The 16,502-nt window shown below is 41.5% G+C and overlaps 1 pseudogene; it reads right to left on the bottom strand.

Annotated features, from left to right (window-relative positions):
* Window positions 1–3,428: 3,428 nt before the first annotated feature.
* LOC147902436 (uncharacterized) lies at window positions 3,429–4,514 on the bottom strand (annotated as a pseudogene).
* Between the last annotated feature and the right edge of the window lie 11,988 nt (window positions 4,515–16,502).

Genomic DNA, 16,502 nt, shown 5'->3' with positions numbered 1-16,502 from the left:
AAGCATGCCAAATGGGTAAGCAGGCCAGACATGCATTTCCCAAAAATGCTAAGGTGAGCAGAAGACCTTTGGAAGTGATCCATTCAGATGTTTGGACAACCAAAGCTGCTTCTATTGGTGGATGCCATTATTATGTGATGTTTATTGATGACTACACTAGGAAGGTGTGGACTTATTTTATGAAGCACAAAAGTGAAGTGTTCAGCCATTTCAAGGCTTTTAAGGCCATGGTTGAAAAAGAGAAAGGTGTGCATATTAAAGTGCTAAGATCTGATGGAGGGGGAGAGTACTTTTCAGAAGAATTTTGTGAATATCTGAAAGAACAGGGAATTCAAAGGAAGTACTCATGCATGTCTACCCCTCAGCAGAATGGGGTTGCAGAAAGGAAGAACAGGCATATTGCAGAAGTAGGACGGGTGATCCTAAATGAGAAAAACATGCCTGATTATTTTTGGGCTGAAGCAGTAGCAACTGCTATTTATATTATGAACAGAACCCCCACTGCAGCTGTCCATGGCATGACGCCTGAAGAAATGTATACAGGCCAAAAACCAGATATTTCTCACTTGAAGGTATTTGGTTGCATAGCTTATGTTCATGTTCCTGATGAGAAGAGAACAAAGCTGGATCCAAAGGCAGAAAAATGCATCTTTATTGGATATGCTCTGCACCAGAAAAGGTATCGCTATTATAACCCTTCCACCCGCAAAATGCAAGTGAGCAGAGATGTTGTTTTTGATGAAATGAGCAGCTGGTATGCACCAACTGTTATGGTAGGAGATGCAGATGCAGGAAATGGGAATGCTGCAATAAATCCAGAGCAGCAATCTCAAGCCTTGAGTGGACCCAGAGAGTCCTCTACTAGTGGATCTAATGCATGGACAGGGAGATTGAGATCTAGTGAATCGTCACATGGCAGTCCTGATAGTGTTGTGCAGATATCACATAAAGGAAAAGAAAAAGTGGACCATGCTCCAGTGTTTGATGTGTCTGCTGGTAGCTCTCATGTTGATGGAGAGTCAAGTGGCTCTGAAATGAGCCTTGATGAGGAACTTGGGATTCCTTCTGTTGTTACACCTGGTGCAAGGAAAAGCAGGCATGATTTAAAGACTCCTGCAACTGATCCAGTTGTACGGAGGTCCACTCGTATTAAGTATCCAGTTGACAGGCTGAGATATGATGGGTATACAGCACATCACTATGCTTATATGGTCAAGGTTCTAGAGGAGCCAGAGCCCACATGTTTTGAGGATGCAGTAGGGCATAAAAATTGGGAAGCAGCTATGGATGAAGAGATGGTTGCCTTGGATGCAAACCACACTTGGGATTTGATGCCTTTGCCTCATGATAAGAAGGCTATTGGCTGCAAGTGGGTTTACAAAGTAAAGCACAATGCTGATGGGTCTGTTAGCAGGTACAAGGCAAGATTGGTTGCCAAAGGTTTTGCACAGACATATGGAATTGACTATGAGGAAACTTTCAGCCCAGTTGCAAGGATGGCAATCGTGAGAGCAGTAATTGCTATGGCTGCTGCAAAGGGATGGTCTTTGCATCAGATGGATGTGAAAAATGCCTTCTTGCATGGTGATTTGCAGGAAGAGGTTTATATGATGCAGCCAGAAGGTTATGAGGATAATTCACACCCCGATTTTGTATGCAGGTTGCGCAAAGCCTTGTATGGCTTAAAACAGGCGCCGAGGGCATGGTTAGACAAGATAGGGCAATATCTTGTCACTATTGGATTTCAGATTTCCAATTCAGATTTTTCACTTTATGTGAAAAGGACAAATAGAGGGATTGTGCTTGTAGTCATCTATGTTGATGACTTGATTATTACAGGTGATAGTGATGCAGACATTAATGAAGTGAAGCTGCTGTTGAAGCAAAAATTTGAGATGAAGGATTTGGGAGAGCTGCGTTACTTCTTGGGCATTGAAGTTATTAGATCCCCGAGTGGGATATGGATGTTGCAAAGGCAATACGGTTTGGACATGCTGTCCAAATATGGGATGACAGGCTGTAAGCCTATCTTTGTTCCATTGGAGTAGAATGTGAAGCTCAATGCAGAGACAGGTGAGCTTCTTGAAGATATTACTATGTACAGGCGCATAGTAGGTAGCTTGATTTACATGACTATAACCAGACCAGATTTGAGCTATGCTGTGGGGCTGGTGAGTCAGTTTATGTAGGCATCGAGGAAGCCACATTTGGATGCGGCTAGGCGCATACTGCGGTATGTGAAGTCCACATTGCATTATGGACTGTTTTATGAAGCTGGGTGTGCATTACAGGTACATGGATACACAGATGCTGACTGGGCTGGTAGTGTCTCAGATAGGAGATCTACTAGTGGTTTTATGTTTTCCCTTGGGAGTGGTGCCATCAGTTGGAGCAGCAAGAAGCAGCCAACAGTTGCCTTGTCGAGCACAGAGGCTGAGTACAGGGGTGTAGCAATGGCTGCATGTGAGGTAGCTTGGTTACGGAAGCTACTTGCAGATATGGGACAGTCAATTCATGCAGCAGTTGTCATTCATTGTGACAACATTAGCAGCATCATGCTTGCTAATAACCCAGTTTATCATGCTAGAACGAAGCACATTGAGGTGCATTATCACTTTGTGAGAGAGAAGGTTCTAGCTGGTGAGATTGATCTTGTCTATGTCAGCACTGTGGAGCAGGTGGCTGATATTTTTACGAAGGCATTGGGTACCGAGAAGCTTCGCAGATTTAGGAGCTTGCTTGGTGTACGTGAGATGGATTTGAGCTTGAGGGGGAGTGTTGAGATATCAAGCTCTACCCCCGATATATCTCCTGGATGACTATCATTTATGTCACCGCCTATGTTAGTTGTACTTGTGGTGTAGTTAGACTACCACGTATGTTTTTGGTTTGGGTTCACATATGAACCACGTATTCTAGGTTTTGACATATAGGGTATTTCCCTCTTCTATTGTATTGTTGTTGTGTGCAAAAGTGAAGAAAGGCTTCACCCTCCAACCTTGTGTCCTCTCTCTTTTGTGTGTTGTGAAGAAAGCTGCACTTGAGTCTCCTATCTCTCTCTCTTATTCTTTACATTGTAGATGCCTTTTTTGTGTCCATATTTGACAATGCAATGCCCAGCCAAATGGGGTATATATCGTCACTCAGCCTAACCAAAATAAAATCATGTTGTTTCACATCCACCTCTGGTCTAAATTCTTAGGCTTGGCTTATTACATGCAAGGCCATAGTAATGGTCCTCTAGGTCTTCCAAACCCATAGTCTCATCATCTTCTACGTCCACTCCATTATTAACCAAGCTATCTTTCCATTGACTCTTTGGCCTAAGTTTCTCATGCTATATAGTGGGCTTCTCCATGCAAGAAATCAATGTCTCCCAATATTGAATGATAGGTGATATCCACTTTGATTATGAATCCCCTCCTATGTTACGAAGATGAGATCTCCAATATTCCACATGTTTCTTAATTCCCAAAATTATATCATCTTTTTCATTCAAGTATGTTCGCATAGGAACAACATTGGGAATTCCTGATGCTAGCATTGCTCTATTTTCTACATAATGTTTCCATAATTGAATACCTTCTAGTGGCTTCCATTGACCTGATTTTGGATGCAACATATATTGAAACACTGGATCACCATGGATCATGCATGAAAAATCGAAACTGCAACGGTTTTGAATGTCCCACTAAAGCCTCTTGTCCTTCGCACAAGTACCCCTTTACAAATGTTTTGAAATCAAGAACCTCTTGAATTACAAATGGAGATGGACATGAATTTTGGCATTCATTGAAGGATCGCATCAGATGAGGAAATGTGAAAGTACAACTCGTTCCTAGTTTCTCTGAGAATCTCCTAAACAATGCATCAATGTCCTCATGTGTATGTCTCACCATCAAGAACCCTAGTTGGACCATTTGAAAGACTCCACGTGCAACCAGCAAGGACAAGAATGCAAACAAGTATCTATTTTTATTCTCAGAACCATAGTTGTCTACCTATAAGAGTAGTACTCGTGGAAGCTACTTGTACTCTCTACTGGATGAAGTTATCCTTTAACTTGTTGTAGCTTGAATGTCATATTTATTTAGTTCTCCTTTTGAAACTCCATCTTCATGCATGTGGCAATCTAATGCATCTCTTGACATCAATGCAGAAAATAAAATTTGCCTTTTGCTATCGTGCTTGTTTGAAAGATCACCATACATGTGCTTGTCTAACCTCTCAAGGTTTTGCAAACATAGTGACAATTAACCAATGGTGAAATTAGGGTCACTCTTCCAATACTATAAAGAGAAGTTTCCATATGCCAATTTCCCATGTCCATGAGTGAGCATCCCTATAAAGGCTATAGGAAGTTGCCTGATATGATTCAATGATTTTGGTATAAGCTGTAGCCTTGGTATGCAAGTCTTGATTTGATCCATCTTGTCATTAATGATGCAAAGATTCTACTTCGGGTCCAACTCTGAAGACAACCTCCATGCATAATATACGCTTCTGCAAGACATTTTCTACAAATTGTGTGCTCATCTCTTTAGTAGCAACCGTTCCCTCTCACTTTCTATCTTTGTTCTTTCTAGCTTCATTTTAAGTTCAGAGCAACTGTCACACTTGGAGAATGTACTTGTCTTTGATAGACTAACTTGTTTGAATATAGTTTTCCATAATCTGCTAAATGTTGACCTTAACAAAGGCTTGCACTTAAACCTCTCCATTATTTTGTTGACTTCTCGCCAAATATCCACTTGCTTGTATATGGATGGGATTGCATCTCATGTTCCCCTGTCATCATTGTACGACTTTTATGGGGCATTTTATCTACATTACTCTCAATAAATAGTTGAATCACAGCTTTCCCAACTTCCACATGCCTCATTTGATTTTGTATTATCTCCTTATTTCCATGCATAGCTTTTTGCGCTCCAAGATCATATTTTATCTTATACTTATAGAAAGTAGTCTTTGGAAAAGAATCTCGTCTTTCCTCCTTCCCTTCTTATTTGCTTATTACCCTTCATATTTTCTTATAGGGATCACTTTTCTCCCCCTAACTTAACCCCCTTTACTTAACCACTCCCTAGTCTTACCTACCCACCTACCACTTGCTTCGTTACCCACCGCCACCCTAGTCTTACATAACCACCTACCACTTGCTCTGTTACTGACCGCCACCCTCCCTTATTGGTCGTGAGTGCTCCTAATGTGCTTACATTTCCTCCTTAAGTGCTTGCTTCCCGTGGCTTGACTCCCTTGCCTTGCCTCTATTCAATTTTCCTGTGCTTGCCTTGCCTTGCCTCATGACTCCCTACCTTACTCTACTACCCGTCCCAGCTACGTGAAGACCAAGTTGGCTGGTCATCCCTTACCTGTGCCCATAAGCTTGCTGCCGTATTCTTCCTCTCCATGGCACTTTCCTCTTCAATTCAAAGCCACTTACTTTACCCCCGCTTTGGCTCCGTTACCTGATTCTGTCTTGCCTTCTTTGTATTCGCCTCCCTCTTACTTATCACAAAGGTGCCTCTTAATTTCTCACTTTTTCATTTCCTTTGTTGCTCCCTCTCTGCAGTTAAACTGTGTGCTCTCAAGTTCTCAAGGTAGCTTCACTATAATTGTTGCGCTTTTTGTTCAACTCATGGTTGCATAAGCTTTGGAGTGTTGCAACTGTGCCTCCGTGTTCGATCTCATAATTGAAGCACTTATGGACTTGGCACTAATCCTTTGATCACTTGCTTCATAGCCTCGACAAAAGGTGGTTCTCCATTCTTTTTTCGTTCCTTTGATACTACGACCCTTGATGCTACAATCCACCTCTCATCTTGTCTCTTATGTACGATCTTTTGCTCTCAATAGGACTATCCTTTGCTTTGCATTCTCAGTCTGAGCTTCTAGCTCTTCATGTGTGGCATCTTATGTGTGTAGAGTGGTCACCATGCCTTGTAATTTCGTGGCTTTCTAGATGCATGGGCCAAGAAGTCTTTCCTCAGAGCTTATGTGCAGGCTCACATGACCTTTGGCAGTTATTACTTGGCCAGCACTAGGACGTTTTTTCAAATTCTGAAATCCTGTGCTTCCACATGGCACAATATACACCCTTAGATTTTTTAAATTCTGAAAGCCCAAAAGCTTTGAAAGCTTTTTAAATTCTGAAAGCCCAAAAGCTTTGAAAGCTTTTGAAAAGCCAACTGCGTAAAAAGCCAAGGCAAAACCTATAAATATAGGTGAAACTGTCCACTCAGATCATCCCTCTTATTGCTACCTTGGTCGCCTCCCTTCTCTTAGGAATCTTTCATTCACTCGCCTCCCTCCTCCCTGCATGCTCTAAATCCCGTTTCTCTTCCTCATCCAAACGAGGTCGTGTAGTTCAAGGTTTTTCTGGGACCCATCAACAAGAGGATGACAATTTCAACGACTCCGCGAGAATTCGCTTGGAAAGCGGGTTGATTATCTGGGTCGTTTCGTTACCATGGTAGGTCCATCTCCCTCGTTACATCAATGTGGATCACCCCGAGAACCGTCGATAGAGCCTTCCCAAGCCTTCGTAATTCGTAATTCAATTGGACGACGCGTCGCTCGTAACCTGCGAGCTGCTAAGAATATGATTCGAAAGAAAGAATCAATTATATGAAAAGTTCTCCAGGAAGTTACGTAAGGTCATCCTGTATCGTTGAATCGAGCACCTACATTGCATAGATTGGGTATACAAGCGTTTCAACCTATTTTAATAGAAGGGCGTGCTATTCGTCTGCATCCATTGGTTCGCGGGGGGTTCAACGCAGATTCTGACGGAGATCAAATGGGCTCCGATGGAAGACGGATCTACGTATGATCAGCTCCTTTCGCCGCTTGTCCATGTTTTAGTGTTAGTCTCTCCTTTCCCCATCACCTTTTGTCTCTTGAGGTTTCTATGTGGCTGCACAGTGTATTTCTACTGCTGCTTGTGTTGAGGTCTATCGATGACCTGTAATAACTTATAGTTCTTGAAACGATGTCAAAGAAATGCCGATCGCTATGATCGTTAATGGATAGGTTATGCTGCCCAATATCTTGCGGCAGTACTGATGTGTAAGTGCTGGCTTCAATTAGTCGGGTGGTGACTTTGGCGAGTCAAATCTTCTCGGCATACTTTGCGATTCTAATTTAAGAGTTCGAAATTGGATCCATTCCTCAAGACACGTTTTCAACAAAATCTTGCATGAAATGAGGATGTGCATTACAAGAGCATAAGGGTGGTAGCAAGCTAAGGGTGTCCACTTTTTGTTCACTCCCCAATCCTAAGGAGGTGGAAAAACAAGCTTTTTAGCACTCAAAAATGCAAATCTCACCTACTTCCCTATGGATCTAGTCTTTGAAGTCTTCTGACACAACATCACACTTGCTATTGTGCACACAATCGTATAGTCTGATCGAAAATTCGATGCACACACAAAAAATTTCTTTGTGTCACACGGCATGGTTCCAGGGTGGTCACACGTTTGTCACGAACAAAGAGTGTCATATAAAATTCTAAATTTCTCACTCATTTTAGATTAAATGTTATTGAAACTTTGTAAGTGGTCTCTTTGCATTATGTAGAGCTTAACTTGATTTATTGGTAATTTTTTGAATGATTTATCTAATTATAAATAATTATTTATAATAAATAAAGTCATAAAATACATGCATTTTAGTAGCACACCACATTTTTTTAGTATTTTGAATAATTAAGCAAATCCAATTCGGTGGAAGGTTAGTAGGCACATAAGGGTGTGTGGTTGAATCATCAAATCCCAAATCCAACGGTTAGATTTAGGAAGATTGAAGTTTAATTTTTACTTTTACTCCTTAGAGGATGAACAAAGAATATTAAAAATAAATCTAGTAATTCTCAAACATAACCAAACATTTCAAAAATGTCAATATTTTTAGTCCTATGCATGATGAATAAGGGGAAAAATTTTTGGTTAAATTTGAGTAAGGGAAACGTACGATATGGCCTCCAAGAGTTAAATCTCCCTTTTGTGGGGGAAAAAGGGCCACCCAAGCCTAATACCAAGACAAGGTAGGCTTGGTATTAGGCTTGGTGATGTAGGCTAGGAGCATCACCGATCCTAGTGGCAAGCCTTTGGAGTTTGCATGCTGCCCATGTGGAAGGCTGAGTCATCAAAACCATGCCACATTGTTAGACCACGTGGTGCCATCTCATCAAGCAGATGTGACATCACTCCTTGCCATGTCACCTTACATTGCCACACGTGCTGCCACATGTGCCACCTCATCATTCCACATCATCAGCCATGTGATCACACAATGCCACCTTGGCATACCTCCTCTCCTAGCCACGTCACCAATCCTCCACCGCAATTTGCCATGTCATCTACCACCTCATGAATGCCAACTCATCATGCCACATCATGCCCAGTACCACATCATGACCATGCAGGAAGAGACTATATTACCACATCATGACCATGCATGGTGCCACATCAGCAAGATGTATACACATGACGATGTGCGATGCATACAATACCTCGATCAAGGTATGTATGATGGGGGATGCATACAATACCTCGATCGAGGTATGTATGATGGGGCCTCGAGGCATAGAATACCTCGTTCGAGGTATGTGACCGAGGACCGAGGTTCATACATACATGCATGCGCAATGCACTTAATACCTCGATCGAGGTATATAAGATCTGATCGCGGCTCCGGGCATAGCAGACCTCTCCACCAAAATTAAGCCAATTAGTATCAATCTTAGCACCTCTCCACCAATAATAATGAAGAGCAATCTAAGAGCAATCTAGTGGATGAGTTGAGGCTCTCTATAAGACACCACGTTTTGGTTCATTTCACCCATTCTTAGCCATTCTTGCCTCCTCATCACTTTGTCACACCTTCCATCCTACTTTCATTGAGAATGGGTTCTCAAAGCCGTAGAGCTAGTAGACGTGAAAGATGTAGGAACCCCCCCCCAAATCTCATTGACGAGGAGCGCAAGCGGAAGGCTCGTGAGCGCAAGAGAGCCTCTAGAGCTCGAGCTCGCGCTGCGACCACTGATCCACCTCCAGCTCTACCTCTACATCCCACCTCCACCCCCACCCCCACCTCCATTGTCCCCCCATGCTCATCCGCTCCCCTACCTCTAGCCTCCGCCCTTCCCCTAGCCACCTACATTTTGGCCTCCACCTCTACCTCTTCCCCCTCCACCCTCCCCCCTCCCCCTCCCCCTCCCCCCGCTCCGCTTGGCGCCTCCCTTCCCCCGTCCACCCTACCATCTCCCATTGATCCCGTTGCCCCACCTTGTAGCAGCAGTGTTGCTTCACGACGTGACTTGCCGAAGTCCACTATCCGTCGTCGTACTAGCAAGATCGTGCAGTCTTTTTTTTGTGACCTCACGCCAGCTTCGCAGTCTTCTCTTCTTACGTCCCTGATTGATCACCCTGACTTGGTAGAGTGTAGGAGGCTTGCTGGTCTTGGTGCACGTAGAGATAGGGTTGTATCTAGCGAGGTCCTTAGCAGTGTTCGACGTTCCTATGCTTTGGCAGCACGTCGTGCTATTGTGGCTGCCATTAGTAGACCTCATATGATAGGCCATGTGCGTACCGCTTCACGTCTTCTTCAGATTGCACCGCGCACATTGCGAGCAGGCATCATTAGGAGGCAGAGTCTAGAGGATAGTGAGACTGATGCTCTTTGGGCTTCGAGTGGTCGTGCACATCGCAGCGATCGATTGTTGGATGATTCCGCTAGGTCCTTCATACAACAGTTTTGGGAGGAGCATTGCAGAGCATCCCCGGTGTTCAAGAAGGCATTGCGGAAGAGGGTGTCACGCGGTGTGTACATTGAGCATGGTGCATGTTTTTTGGAGTGTACCCAGACTGAGTTGTACACTCAGTTTGTAGAGGCGCACCCGGAGTTCAAGATTGGGCAGAGGTCATTTGAGCGATGCAGGCCATGGTTTGTGCGATGCTCTCAGGAGCGTGACACATGCTGTTGTCGCTACCATGTGGATTTTGGATTGATGTATGACGTATTCCGTTCCCTTGATGGTCATAGGGGAGTGGTTCCTACTAGCCCTCGCGACTTCATTCATTCCATATTGTGTACACGAGATGGTGATGCTTTATTCCACTCCCTTGATTGTGTGGAAGGCACGTGTACTTTGTGTGGTGACTTTGCCAGAGTGCCACGAGTTGCACTAGATACTTGTGATGTGCAGATGGTTCGTTGGCAGCAGTATGAGTACTGTACCTTGACATTAGATGGTGGTGCACAGTCGAGGAGGTTGCAGCTTGTGGGGAAGGAGACACCACGTGTTGTATTCATCGACTGTTTTCGAGGGAAGCTGTACCGCTACATACGCCACTCGCACACTGCGAAATGGGAGGATCGTCAGTTTCGTGCATGTTTGAGGACATTTCCTATAGGGGTGGTTGTCTCAGTGGTGGACTTTGCGGAGAATTACACCTTTGCACCACAGCATGAGATCCAATCGGAGTATTATTTCTCCGAACAGGTGACGTGTGATTGAGTATTGATTTTTTCCCCGCCTCATTATATTGAATTATTTCAATAGTCATAATTTTTTTTCAATGCCATATTGCAGGTTGCTATATTTGTGCACATTAGCTATCGTCATGCACAGGCTCATGTGGATGGCATTGATAGCACCATGGACTCACGCATCATTGTGCGAGAGTATCACTTCTACATTAGTGATGATCGATCGCATGATGCCCATTTTGTGCAGTATTGCTTCACTTTGCATGATAGTTTCTTGAGGGATCATGGTGTCACATGGCAGCGGCGCTGGATCTGGTCAGACGGTTGCGGTGGTCAGTTCAAATCCGCTAGACAATTTTATTGGTTCTGCAGATGGCACCGTGAGACAGGCATTCCGATCACATGGAGCTACTTCGAGACAGGGCACGGTAAGGGAGAGCACGATGGTGCAGGTGCTTGTGTGAAGCGTGCTTTGCGTCGATACCAGTTGCGTCACAGTGCCGATCGCTTCAAGGATGCACATGATGTGGTGCGGTGGTGCAGCCAGCACTTATCCACTAGTGCTACGTCCTCGTTTCAGTCGCGTGACGATAGGGTGGTGAGCCGGTATTTTTGGTGCGTGGACATTGGGAGTCTTGATCGGTCGCGACCTTTTGATTGTCGTTCTGTGCCTGGCACTCTTGATTTCCATTCCATCAGGAGCGTAGGTGAGTCTCACCCCGCGATCTTTTCTCGACGGTTTGCATGTTTTTGCTCTGCATGCATTGATGATGATTGGGGAGGGTGCTCCATGATACCATGGGCCGATCCATGGGTACGGCGAGTGCTTTCTCCCTTCCAGCCTTGGGAGGAGATACATGATGATCAGGATGCGGGATTCAGTTCCTCTAGAGATTATGACCAGCTTACAGATATTTTGCGTATTGGTGATATCTTCGCGGTTATTGCTTCGGAGGGCAATGAGGAGGGTGTGGATTATTACTTGTTGCGATGCTCTATGCTGAAGAGTGTGCTGAATGAGGATACAGTGGATGGGCATGGGATGCACTTCAATGCTCATAGCATGATCGTCGGTGGCCACTATTTTCAGCAGATACAGAGGCGTGGTCGCTATATTGAGTTCCAGGAGTACATGGCGGATCGGGAGGCATACATGTATTCTCATCTTGTTGTTGGGATCAAGATTACTTTGAGTCGTGTTCGCACTCGCAAGGCGACGTCCACTCCACGATGGCGCCTTGCAGTGGCGGATCACGAGAGCATACTTGCAACTATTGGCATGAGAGCTGATCCTGAGGAGTAGCACATTACATATCTTATTTTTTGGGATCATCAGTTGATCAGATTGATTTTTATTGGGTATCACTAGTTGATTACACTTTTTTGTATTCGATATGTATAGGCTCACTGTGTGACCGTACCATTGTATTTTTCATGGACTCATATTTTGTATTTCACTATGATGGCTGTATACACGTTCATTCACATCATTGTATTAGATTCTATTTTTAACATGATGTCCGATGTCTTGTCAATGGGATTTGTTGTGTTTGTAATACAAAAAATTGTTTATTAGTAGTAATGTTGTAATTTGTTTTGTGCATTAGGACATTTTAAAAACGTGACTAAGAAAATAGCGCACGTACTAACGAAATACGCGTGTGGACTTGCTTGTTGGGGATGAAACTTCGCACGACTCTTAGGCCACCCTAGCCAATAGTCCACGCGAGATTTGGTTTGAATTGATTTGGTGTGTGCCACGTGGAAGGTACAATGCGTACATTTTTACAATCCCTACTAGCACTCGTGACTACGTATGAGCTATGGCGCATGTACTAACGAAATGCGCGTGTGGACTTATCTGTTGGGAATGAAACTTCGCACAACTCTTAGGCCACCCTAGACATACATCCACGCAAGATTTGTTCTCCAACTTATTTGGTATGCGCCACGTGGAAGGTATAATGCGTACATTTTTACAATCCCTACTAGCACAACTACGTGTGAGAAATGGCGCACGTACTAACCAAATATGCATGTGGACTTATCTGTTGGAGATTAAACTTTGCACGGCTCTTAGGTTACCGTAGACGTACATCCACGCAAGATTTGGTGCCCAACTGATTTGGTATGCGCCACGTGGAAGGTACAATGCGTATATTTTTGCAATCCCTACTAGCACGACTACGTATGAGCTATGGCGCATGTACTGAGGAAATACGCGTGTGGACTTATCTGTTGGAAATGAAACTTTGCACGACTCTTAGGCTACCGTAGGCGTACATCCACGCAAGATTTGGTGCCCAACTGATTTGGTATGCGCCACATGGAAGGACAGTTGCGTACATTTTTACAATCCCTACTAGCACTCGTGACTACGTATGAAAAATGGCGCACGTACTAATGAAATACACACGTGGACTTATCTGTTGGGGACGAAACTTCACACGCCTCTTAAGCTACCCTAGATGTACATCCACGCAAGATTTGGTCTCCAATTGATTTGGTATGCGCCACGTGGAAGGACAAATGCATACATTTTTACAATTTCTACTAGCACGACTAAACCCTAAACCCTAAACCCTGGACCCTAAATCCTAAACCCTGTTGGGCATGAAACTTCGCACGCCTCTTAGGCTACCCTAGATGTACATCCACGCAAGATTTGGTCTCCAACTGATTTTGTTTGCGCCATGTAGAAGCAATCCCTACTAGCACGGCTAAACCCTAAACCCTAAACCCTGGACCCTAAATCCTAAACCCTGTTGGGGACGAAACTTCACACGCCTCTTAGGCTACCCTAGACGTACATCCACGCAAGATTTGGTCTCCAACTGATTTGGTTTGCGCCACGTAGAAGCAATCCCTACTAGCACGGCTAAACCCTAAACCCTAAACCCTAAACCCTGGACCCTAAATCCTAAACCCTGTTGGGGACGAAACTTCACACGCCTCTTAGGCTACCCTAGACGTACATCCACGCAAGATTTGGTCTCCAACTGATTTGGTTTGCGCCATGTAGAAGCAATCCCTACTAGCACGGCTAAACCCTAAACCCTGGACCCTAAATCCTAAACCCTGTTGGGGACGAAACTTCACACGCCTCTTAGGCTACCCTAGACGTACATCCACACAAGATTTGGTCTCCAACTGATTTGGTTTGCGCCACGTAGAAGCAATCCCTACTAGCACGGCTAAACCCTAAACCCTAAACCCTAAACCCTGGACCCTAAATCCTAAACCCTGTTGGGGACAAAACTTCACACGCCTCTTAGGCTACCCTAGACGTACATCCACGCAAGATTTGGTCTCCAACTGATTTAGTTTGCGCCACGTAGAAGCAATCCCTACTAGCACGGCTAAACCCTAAACCCTAAACCCTGGACCCTAAATCCTAAACCCTGTTGGGGATGAAACTTCACACGCCTCTTAGGCTACCCTAGACGTATATCCACGCAAGATTTGGTCTCCAACTGATTTAGTTTGCGCCACGTAGAAGCAATCCCTACTAGCACGGCTAAACCCTAAACCCTAAACCCTGGACCCTAAATCCTAAACCCTGTTGGGGACGAAACTTCACACGCCTCTTAGGCTACCCTAGACGTACATCGACGCAAGATTTGGTCTCCAACTGATTTGGTTTGCGCCGCGTAGAAGCAATCCCTACTAGCACGACTACACGTTAGCGTACCACCAAAGTCAAAAGAAAATAGTAAAATTAAATTGTGGCCTAACATGTCACACCTTCCTTGTACTCCCATACATGAGTGGAGTTTAAAAGGGAGAAGTGGGATTGTTAATATGTATATATTTTTTTGGTGCATAGCCTGTGCAACAACCCTTTCTTTTTACATAAACCAAATACCAACACTTTTCCTTATACCAACCGCCAATCCTTTCTCTTGTACATAAACCACTAAATGCAAAAGAAAATAGTGAATAAAATGGTGGGCTAGCATGCTACACCTTCCTTGTATTCCCGTATACATGCATTAATTGCCAATTGTGTTGATTTCTCTTCTTTATGTTCATTATCTTTTATACATGCATAATAATTAGATTGGTGCATTGGCAAATGTCATATTAAGGAAATTGAAATAGTCCTTAGAAATATGCGATTGTGATTTGGAAGGCACATGTGATTGTGGTTCGAATATGACAAATATTTAGGTCTTGTTTTCTTTGATCACCAATTAGCACAAGTATTGTTAACAATAACAGACAAATTAAACACTGAGTCATAATAAATAACAGCAAAATCATGCAGAGGACAAGTCAGACTCCATTTTTGAAAAAAATCCCCTAAAAATTTATATTTTTTAAAAATTGTAGGGACAAAATATACGCTTCATGTCAATAATATTAAAAAACTAGATTTGGAAGCATGAATATGACAATAGTTGTCTTTTTGAAAAATTGATGAAAATTTGGATTTTGAAACACACTTTATTGACAAACATGAATAGAATAAAATTTTTGTTTAAAAAATGAAAAACTTTTATCCGCAAAATAAAATTTTCATCCAAAATAAGATGAATTTTGATATGTTTAATGTTTAATGTTTGCAATTAATGTTTAATGTTTACAATTACTTCACATGGCATTCTTTTTTAAATACCTTATGTATTAAACAAACTATAAACTGAGATAAACTGAGATAAACAAAGTGCGAAGAACATCATGAAAGTACGAAAATGCTCATACATCATAAACGTGGGAACAATATCATGAAAGCACCAAAATGAATCTGTACATCATCATCATCATGCTGCAAAAGTGCATCCCTATACAAGAAACGTGTGAAGCCTAAACAATCAATCTGAATCTGAATCTGATAACTCTACATATGATCCTCTAGTGGAACGCTGACGTGGCTCCTGTATGACTCGCTGCCCAACCGTCCGCTGTGTGCCCTCAGGCAATGCCGGCTCAGATGGGCCAGCCTCATCATCTGCCGTTTTTTATTTAATAGAAAGAGCTCTATTTACCAAAAAAAAATCTCATTTCACATTTTAAATAAAAAATGTCGTAATTTACAAATTTCAAAAAAACATTAAAATGCATTATAAATTTTGAAATTTTTTATAATTTTCCTTATAAACTAAAATTTAATTAAATTCTACCAAAAAGAAAATGCTACATTAAAAAAACAGAAATATAGAACTCCTAATTCAAAAATTTTAAAAAAATTTACAAATGCATTTCAAAATTATAATATTTTATAATTATTAATATGAACGTTTTTTTAAAATACAATTTCATATAAAAAAGCTCTATTTTGAAAATACAATTTCATTTTCACATTTTAAATAAAAAATGTAGTAATTCATAAATTTCAAAAAAACATTATATTGCATTTCAAATTTAGAAAATTTTTATTATTTCTCTTTTAACCTAAAATTTTTTATTATTTCTCTTTTAAATTCTACCTCATAAAAAAAACAGAAATATTTAACATTTTCACATTTTTAATAAAAAAAGCCTCATTAAACGATTTTTAAATTTAAAAATTTCACATTTTAAATTATAAATGTCGTAATTTAAAAATTAAAAAAAAAAATTTACAAATGCATTTGAAATTTATAAATATTTTATAATTATTAATATGAACTTTTTTTATTTACTAAAAAAGGCTCTATTTAAAAAAAATAATTAATTTTCACATTTTAAATAACAAATCTCGTAATTTATAAATTTAAGAAAAACTAAATTTATAATGCATTTATTATTTTTCTTATAAACTAAAATTTTAAATTACGTTTTTTAAAATTAAAATTTTCACATTTTAAATTATAAATGTCGTAATTTAAAAATTAAAAAAAAAATTTTACAACTACATTTCAAATTTATAAATATTTTATAATTAATAATATCAACGTTTTTTTATTTACTAAAAAAAGCTCAATTTAAAGAAAAAATAATTAATTTTCACATTTTAAATAAAAAATCTCATAATTTATAAATTTAAGAAAAACTAAATTTATAATGCATTTTTTAATTTTTCTTATAAA

Source organism: Dipteris shenzhenensis, chromosome 4 (assembly GCF_047967505.1).
Source record: "Dipteris shenzhenensis isolate YYH24624 ecotype China chromosome 4, Dip_SZ_1.0, whole genome shotgun sequence".
NCBI lineage: Eukaryota > Viridiplantae > Streptophyta > Polypodiopsida > Gleicheniales > Dipteridaceae > Dipteris > Dipteris shenzhenensis.
This window is presented reverse-complemented; position numbering and strand designations above follow the sequence as displayed.